The sequence below is a fragment of the Sapajus apella genome, unplaced genomic scaffold (assembly GCF_009761245.1).
Source record: "Sapajus apella isolate SASKATOON/1434 unplaced genomic scaffold, GSC_monkey_1.0 scaffold36, whole genome shotgun sequence".
NCBI classification, from domain to species: Eukaryota; Metazoa; Chordata; class Mammalia; order Primates; family Cebidae; genus Sapajus; species Sapajus apella.
The window spans coordinates 18926553-18936675 of record NW_022436976.1 but is presented as its reverse complement, the minus strand read 5'-3'; positions in this window follow the sequence as shown (position 1 = coordinate 18936675).

Here is a 10123-nt window from a genome sequence, read left to right as displayed (position 1 = left end):
TTGGTATTTTAGGTCCTCAGATCTGTTTTCTGACCTCAGTAATATTAATAACAGAATTATATATGGAGTATTTACACATCATTGGGTGAAACTGAATAAATATTGAAATATATCTGAAAAAGTTGTTCAAGATAAGAAAGACTGAATTAAATGTTCTCATTTAGGTACAAGTATACTCTATTTGGAAAGGTCAACTTTGTGGGTTGATAAATTTTATATCTTACTAGGTAGAATTACTAGCAAAAACTCTTCTTCATATTAAAACATGTCTTTTTATCAAAGCATTGCCTTTAATATCCTGTTTCTCCATGAGGGAATATTGATTGTGTGCACAATTTTTTAAAACATAACTTATATTACTTCTTTCCCCACATGCTCCCTTTCCCTTGGCCCACTCACTCCGCTTACAGTGGAATGTATATAGGCCTCTTTTGTTATCCACCTTCATTCCCAGTTTCCTATTCACGGCCAGCCTGCATCTTACCCAGCGACCTGCTGTGTTGCACCACTGGTTACTTTGTAGTCAAGGAGCAGAGGTCATACATGTTTCCTATATGAACAATACTTGAAAAATTCTGAGAACCAGAGAGCATGGAGCTTCTCTGCAGTGCCTTGTCCTTTTCTTTTTTGGGGTGCAAGGTCAAGTGGTCTTATTGACCACTGAGGATGAGCTTCACAATGTGCTACTCTTGTAATTCATTATATCATTTCATCCTAACCACTCTGAGAAGCAGATATTGTGAAACAACATATAAACAGGGAAGCAAGGGCTGAGAGGGAGTATTAGACATACACTGCATCCCACAGCTCTAAGTGATTGTGTGCAGATTTGGTCCTATGTCTGTTTAGCATTTATTCTGTGTTCCTCCCGTGGACACTCCTATCTCCTTTGGGGCAGATGGACAAGACCTACTTTTACAAGATGTTCTAGCAAAGTCAGCGCTGTCTTCAATTACCAAGTTTAGTGTTTATTAACCCTATGAAGAAGAATAAGCAGGATAAAGGAAGAGTGATGTATTGAAGGCATAATCATGACCCATTCACAAATAGCATACTAGTCACTGAGTTAGGCACTGGAAATACAAAGACATTTCAAGCTTAATATATTTACAACTCAACTTGGCATAAATCCCTCCCAAATAAGTTGCTTCTTTGAATCTCCAATTTTACTGAATTGGCCTCACTATCCACCTATTTGCCATGGTTCTGCTCTCTCTATAATCACCCTGCAAGAGCTCTTTAACCCCACCAAACTAGTTTTACTCCCTCCACTACGCTGAAGCTATTCATTGCAAAGTTACCGATGACCTCCATGGGAACTAGGCCCAATGCACATTCCTAGCCCTCCTGCTTGACCACTCCACAGCGTTTACATTGTCAATATTCTCCCTTCTTTAAGCTGCACTCTCTTCCCTTGACTTCTGGAACTCCACACTCTCTGGAACCTCTCCTAGTACTCTGCCTTTCCTTCTCATCCTGCTTTGCTGATTCCTCTTCTTCTCACAGAGCTTTAAAGTTTTACATTCCTCAGGGCTCAGTCTTGGGTCTTCTCTCTTTATTCTATGTATTCTTACTAAATAATCTCATTTCATTCCATGGTTTCAATTGTGATTTTTTCTTTGCCAATGCTTACCAAATCTACATCACTTATGTTCTCTCTAACTCCAAATTAATGTGTCTGACTGCCTCCTGAATATCTTCACTTGGATAACTCTCTGTTATGCTGCTCAACATGCCTGAAACTAATCTCGTTATTATCCCTTTAACTCTGACATTCTGCTTCTCTGTCGTTCTTTACTGTATCCGGTAATGAATCCTGACAGTTGACATCCTGGCTGTCTTATTTTGCCATCCAAAATACGTACTACTTTGCATTTGTCAGATCTGAACACCATAATTTAATCAATGTGCTGAACCAGTTTATTTTGTATGAGACTATTGAGATCATCAAGGTTTCTGTGAACTATATTGTGGAAAAGAGTAAAAGATTGGATGTCACCTTGAAGCAAGACTGTGATGCTACACTACTGTCCCTGACATGTAAGACATAAACTGGTTTAGTTAGACCATATAAATTAATATAGAGAAAAAGCATTTGCCATGTTAATAGCTACACACTAGGTGTCAGGAAATGTCATGTTGATTCGCCCTAGTAAAAACACTACATCTGGAGCATCAAGTACCATTGAAGTGACCTCCTGATTAAGTTTATAATCATACTCAGTTATTTGCTAAGATTTGTCTTCTGCATTGGACAAACAGGTGACTTAAATGGATATGATGGGATTCATTCATCTTTCAAGCCTTTGATGATGGCACTAATCTCTGTAATTCCTCTAAAGATGTGGCATATCTTTTTATGTACTATCCTGATAGGTAAGGGAAGTTCCAGAGGCTTCCTCTTTTTACTATCGTGGTCCTTATTCCATGGATCAAAGAGACACTGTGAGGATTTTGCCAGCTTCCAAGTATATCTATATGCCTAAACATGTGTCTCTTCCAATTATGTATTCAAGAACTTGAGAAAAAACTATACAGAGGATTTGCAGATCTACTGAGCACATTGTTCTTCAAAGTTGGGCCAGGTCTCCAGTTATCACCTGACCCACTTCTATAGTTGAAATGTGTGTGTCCTCCCACAAATTCACATATTGAAATTGTCAGGAAAAAATAGAGACAAAACTCTAAGTAAAAAGAGTTTATTTGTGAATAGCGTACAAGAAGTATGACTGTAATTTGGGACATACATACAAACCAGGATGGCCTCCAGTATGTACAGGGAACAAAGTAAAATGTTAGGATTTTATTGGAGAAAGAGGAGATTTATGCAAGTTGTTTTAAAAGAAAGCTCTTTGGTGCTGGCAGCAACTTACAAGAGCTGGAGAGTTCTGATAGGTGAATGTTAGTAGTTCTTAGGGAAGACATGTAATCTTGTGAGTTTCAGTTAGGCCTTTATATTTAGAATTGGATTTGTGAATCAGTGTGTCAGGCAAGTGTTCTTGTGTAAGCAGCTAGCTGTCCTCTAGCTGTCCTTGAGCTGCCAGCTGTCTTTGTGTGACTCACATAGTAAACTGTGGTTTGGAAAATATTCTTGTGATAGTTTGTGTTATCAGGAAAATTGTGTGTGACAGCCCTACCATCATGGCTTTCCCTAGCTCCATTTTGCTAGGGTTTAACGCAAGTGACTACATTTTGAATCTGACAACATTCACAAAATCCTAACCTCTAAGGTGATAGTTTTAGGAAGTGAGGCCTTTAGGAGGCGATTAGATCATGAAGGTGGAACCTTGATGAATAGAATTGGTACCCTTACAAAAGAGTCTTGAAAGAGACCCCTACCCCTTCTATCATGTAAGGACACAGCTAGAAGACACCACCTGTGAACCAGAAAGCAAGCACTCACCAGACACCAAATCTGCCTGCATCTTGATCTTGGATTTCCCAGCCTTCAACTGTGGGAAATGAATTTCTATTGTTTATAAGCTACCCAGTGAATAATACTTCATTATAGCAATTGAACAGACTAAGACACTACATAATCCCCCAGTTTAACTGGTAGACTACAGGGCTGTGAGTGCCCAGGAATTACTATCAGTTGGCCAGTGATTGATAATCCCCAAAAGGTCTGGGTATTCCCTTTTTGCTGCTACACAGTCACCCTCACCCTAGTAGATGGCTGCATGTTCCTTTGAGGAAGACTTGAAGGAAGATATACAGTATATACTTGTGGCTATGATATAGGGCCTTCCTCAAAGAAGACCTGATCTCTCCTTCAATCCAAGACGTTCTTGTAATATGCATGGCTTAGGTCTGGAAACTGAATAAAAGACCTTGACTCTCCATTTCCAAGACTCCAGTCAGGGTTTTTTTGTTTTTGTTCTTGTTTTTGTTTTTTGCTGTCAGGTCTGGTTTTAGTGTTACAGAGATTAAGGACCATTTTAGTAGTTTGTCTAACTCTCATTCTTAGGGACATTATAATCAATAGGCTACTGCCCAAAATTCCTATGGGTCAAAACTATGATTACCACTATGTTACTGCTTTTATCATAAATATGCACATCACCTTGTCTTCTGTGGTTAAGTACTACTGCTTGCCTTTGATACTCCAGAACTTCCATCATCTCTATTAAAATGGAGAGCCCATCTCAATAGTGAAAGTTCCCATTATACCTAGCTTACAGAGCACAGACACAACAGAACTTCTCAGGGATGTACATGGTCTATACGCAAGTGTGTTTCTCCACATGTTGGTGATGGGATTTCCTCTGGATTCTCTCAAGGATGTTGTCAAGAGATGGGTGTGTAGATTACACACGATAAATATGCTCCACCATTCCTGTTTCCCTAAGCATTGGAATCTTTTCCTCCACATAATATGAAAAATTCTGGTATATCAACCTCATTAAATAGAGGCTGCTGTTGTGCCCAACTGTCAGTAAATCAACATATTAAATTGTTAGAATGCTTCCACCTGCATCAGCCAACACATTACATCCAGTAACTATACCTCTAAATCGGGAACTATACCTCTTTCAATACATTTGGCCCAATCCAGTGTTATATTTCATCTTCCTTAAGCTTCCATTCCTAGATATATTCCCTAGGTTGATGGTGATATCGTTAGAAAAATCTTGTAATTCTTCTGATTTCCTTTAGGCTTCCCCCTAAATCAAACTTCATGCTTGTTCTTTGGGGTATGTTGCTCTCCGACCCTAGTTATGGGTATAGTGGATAGAGTTTTCAAGCAAGAGAAGGCTAATCTCTCAGACGCAGGAGGACTAACTGCTCCCAATGTCAGAAGAGGCTCAGAGTGCCTTGACAATTCAAAATTCTTAACTCCATCTAAGCCCAAACAAATGTGTACTCATTCCAAGTTTTAGGGTCCTTTTCTTTCCATTTTTTTAACTTCTACGTGAGAGATCAAGACTGTAAATTCAACTGATGTAAATATTGTAAACTGGCCAATTAAGTCTTTTTTATTTTTAACAATATCAGCCCTGTGACTGCAAGAAAAGAGAGATTCTTTTAGGACTGCCATAGAATCATTTTGGCATTCTAATGAGACTTTATAAAGAACGTAAAGACCTGAGTTTGTTATTCTTTCTGCATGTGTTTTATTAAACTCAAGAATTTATCCCACAGCACAGTCCTCACAGTCATTACTATTGCCATCAGTTAAATGCAGCAGGCACATGCTCCTAAGGAATGTCATCACAGTTAACTACAGGTGACAATGTAGTTAACTGATTCATGATTCATTAATCATGGTACTTCTGCATGACATGGATTACCAGAATTTATTTCATATTAGTGAGGAGCTCAGCACTTCATTCTAGCTCAAGGAAAAAAAAACAAATAAATTCTAAATCCCAACTTGTGAAGTCTTTCCTAGAACCAATTTCTATATCAATCAAAGTCCAGTCAAGAGACAGAAACCACACACATTATTTGATTAAAGATAATTTTACATTAAAAATATTAACTAGGTAAATGAAAGGTTAAAAAGAAATGCTTCAAAAACCCCCCAAAACCATAAGGTATCATGGAGGTAGCAACTGCTGGAAGAGCTGAGGGAACAAAGGAAAGAGGCTAGAATGATTAAAACTTAGAAACTTAGAGGAGGAACTCCAAGAGCTAAAACTCAGACTTCTGAGGAGGAAATGCTGCTCAAGTGATTCTGTGGTCTTTGAGTTCAAAAGAGGATCCCCATAAGCCTGAAATTCAGACCCTTGAAGAAATCGCACTATCTGGTTAGTGCTGTTGGCTCATGAGGGTGGGAGGGGAGTAAGGGGAGTGGAGGGTAGTGGGGGGAGTGGGAGGGAAGCACAGTGCCGTGACACAGGCTATTCGGCAAATTTAGGGAAAACTGCAAACTGCATTCAACTACTGCTATGGAAAGAACTTGCTACTTCTGGGATGAAGAATCACTGCTAGACTGATGCTACCAGGAAGCACACAGGAAGAAGCATTTCATTTCTCCTCCTCCAGCTTCCCAGTATCCCTCTAGTGCCACATATGGAAGAGTTTGCACAGAGCCAGCCAGCAAAGCAGAAACGCGCTTTGCAAAATACAAGCATCAGCTTCACAAAGTAGAATACAGAAGGATAGATTTGGAGCTGAGAGACAATTACTTAATACGTGGCACACCCATTTTAGTAAAGGTGTTGCATTCTGTCAACTTGCTACCTTAGAAGTCTAGTAGTCATTCTCAGAGCCTGTCCCTTCCAACTCGCCATATATAAGCTGCTAAATGTCTTTCAAGTCTGAATCCACTGCCATAACCATCATCATCACGAACTCTGCAATGACATTCTAACTAGTCAAGCTAGATGACTCTTCTCCTCCAATTCATTTTGTAAAAATGCAGATCTGGCCTGGAAAGGTGACTTGTGCCTGTAATCCCAGCACTTTGGGAGGCTGAGGATGGTGGATCACCTGAGGTTAGGAGTTCAAGACCAGCCTGGCCACATGGTGAAACCTAGTCCATACTAAAAATACAAAAATTAGCTAGGCATGGTGGCGGACACCTGTAATCCCAGCTACTTGGGAGAGGCTGAGGCAAGAGAATCGCTTGAACCCGGGAGGCGGAGGTTGCAATGAACTGAGATCATGCCACTGGGACTCCAGCTCAAAAAAAAAAAAAAAAAAAAAAGAGAAAAAAGAAAGAAAGAAAATACAGATCTGGTTATTAGAATAAAATCTCTCTCTGCTTTATTTCACAATACTCTCAATTTGGCTCTCCCTTCTCTATTTATGCTGTTGTTCTTTTACTTTGTCAAACACATCCTCTCATTCTTGGACCTTTGCACCTGTTCATCACTTGACTTATGGGCTAATCTCCCATTCCTACAAACTCCAGCTTCCTCCTCCGGCTAACTCCTTTAAGTCTCAAGTAAAGTAGGTAATCTTCAGTGAGGTCTTCCTGAGCCCCAGATATCATTCCTACCTGCTCCTTAAGAGGCATAGTAACTTAAGTTACTAATTAAAAAATTATTTTCCTGCCCTCTGCCTATTGCTTTACCCTCACCATTCACATTCAAGCCATAATGCATAGGCTGCTGTTTATCCTTGATGATTGCTATTGGATTGTGCTCGGAATGTATGCTTCAGATTCTTAGACTCTGTACTTAAAATTTAATGGTGCATAAATATTTTAGAATCTTTTTTCCCTTGTCTATTCATTCTAAACTAGATAAACAATTTTGAAATCTCCATTCTCACAGTCTTCCCTATCTTAGTTGATGGATATGCTATCCTTCCAGCTGCTTAGGCCAAAAACCTTTAATTCCTCTCTTTCTCTCATAGCCCACATCTAATCCTCAGCAACTCACCTCAATGCTATCTTTAGAATAGGTCTATATTCCAACATTTATTACTTCCTGAATGGTGCCCTAGTCCAAGCCACCATCTGCTCTTGCTGAAATATTCTAATTATTTCATCATTGGTTTCTCTGCTTCTATCTTGGACTCATCTATCCTTTCTGCACACAGCACACAGAATAATCTTTTCACAGATAAGTCACTCCTCTGTTCAAAACCATTCAATCACTTCTGTTCTTTCTCTGGATAAAATTCAATGCCTTACAGTGGCTGTAAGACCTGATATAATCTAGCTTCTTGTTACCTTTGTGATCTGATCCACTACCTCTCTTCATACCACTTCACTCCATTCCACTGGTTGGTGGGGTTCACTCACTGTGGGGTAGTAGGGAAGGTGGTGAGGGTGGTGTGGTAATGAGGCTAATTCTGCAAATTCAAGAAGAACTACAAATTCCATTCAGCTACCGCTATGGGAAGACCTTAATGCTGCTAGGGTGAAGAAATAATTGCTGGAGTGATGCTACCAGGAATCAAACAAGAAGAATTTTCCTCTTCCTCCTCTAGCCTCCTTACTGTTCTTAGAACACTTCAAGCACACTTTACTTCAGGGCCTTTGAACTTACTATTAAATACTCCTTCTACAGATATTCCTATGGTTCACTTCCTCACTTAATTCAGATCTTAACTCAAATGTCTCCTTATCAAAGTGGCCTTCTCAAAACTGAAAAAAGAAATGAATGAAGAATGAAATAAATGAAGAGCTATACTATGTTCATAGATGGAAATGCTCAATATTGTTAGGATGTTAATTTTCTCCAAATTTATCTATAGTTTTAATGTAATTCCTATCAAAATTCCAGCCAGGTTTTTTTTAATACATAATGACAAGACGATTCTAAAATGTATATGGAAAGACAAAGAAAATAGAATCGTCAAAAATTATAAAAAAGAAGAAAAAACTTGTAGAACTCACACTACCCACTTTCATGAGTCACCATAAAGCTACAGTAATTAAGACTGTGGTGCCAGAAAAAGGATATACATATAGATAAATGGTTTGGAATAGAGAGCCCAGAAATAAATACACAAATATAGTTGCCTGATTTTTGACAAAGGCACACAATTTCAATGGAAAAAGAATAGTCATTTCCACAAATAGTGCTGAAATAATTCGATGTTCATATGCCAAAAAAGAACCTCAACACATATTTCACAGCTTATATAAAAATTAACTGAAAATAGATCATAGGTCTAACTGTAAAACCTAAAACCATAAAACTTGTCTGGAGTTTGAGACCAGCCTTGACAACCCTGTCTCTACTAAAAATACAAAATTAGCCAGGTGTGGTAGTGGGCACCAGTAATCCCAGCTATTGAACCTGATAGGTGGAGGCTGCAGTACACCATGATCATGACATTGCACTCCAGCATAGGTAACATGAGTGAAACTGCATCTCAAAAAAAAAAAAAAAAAGTAATTACTGACATGGAAGAACTTATTATTGCCATTTTGTTAATTGTTTTCTGCCTGTTTTATAACTGTTTTTGTCCCTCTTTTCCTCTCTTGCTGTCTTCTTTTGTGTTTCAGTGATTTTGTAGTGACATGTTATGACTCTTTTCTCATTTTCTTTTGTGTATTCTCTATAGGCATTTTCTTTGTGGCTACCGTGGAGCTTACATTAAAAATATTGTAACAATGTATCTTAAGCTGCTAACAATTTAACTTCAATTGCGTATAAAATAGCTACTCTTACTCCCCCCCACAACTTCATGTTATTAATGTCACAAATTACATGTTATATATTATGTACCATTAGCATATTTTATAGTCATTTTATACGTTTGTAACTTCTATATCAAAATTAAAAGTATGTTATATACCATCACTTCAATATTACAGTATTCCATATTTACAAGTGAGCTTTGTACTTTTATATGTTTTCATGTTGCTGTTTAGCATTCTTCATTTAAGTTTAAAGAATTCCCTTTAGCACTTTTTGTAAAGCGATGAATTTATTCAGCTTCTGTTTATCTGGGAAAGTCTCTATTTCTCCTTTTTTTGTTGTTTGTTTTAATTACAAATGAGTTTCACTATGTCACTGAGGTTTAAATGTAGTGGCTCTGCAGTGGCTATTCACAGGTGATATCACAGTGCACTGCAGCCTCAAACTCTTGGGCTCAAATGATTCTCCCAACTCAGCCTCCTGAATGGCTGAGGCTACAGATATACAACACTGTTCTCTCTTAATTGCTGAAGGACAGTTTTGGCAGTTATACTGTTCTTGGCTGACAACGTTTTTTCTTTCAGTACTTTGAATATTTATCCCCCCTCCTTCTGGCTCACAATGTTTCTGCTGAGAAATTCACTGATAGTCTTATAAATGACAAGTAGCTTTTCTCTTGCTGTCTTCAAAATTCTTTTTTTTGTTGTTGTTGATTGACGTTTGATTATAATGTATATTAGTCTTGATAAAAGAAAAACTGCATCTGAATTAAATTTAAAGGAATTGAATTGGGCAATGAATGATTCACACATTGGGCAGTCCCCCAGAATCAGAGCAGATTCACGGAGACTCCAGTACAGCCAGGTGGTGGAAGAAAATTTACAGACAAAAGAGAAAAAAAAAGGAAATGACATATAGAAATCAGCAGTGAGGTGCAGAAGCAGCTGGATTGGTTACAGGTTGGTGTTTGCCTTATTGGAACACTTAGCAGTTTATGAGTGGGTAAAGTATGGCCTCTGGGACTGGCCAAGACTCAGTTATTGTTACAGGCACATACTCCTAAGTTAGGTTTTAGATCT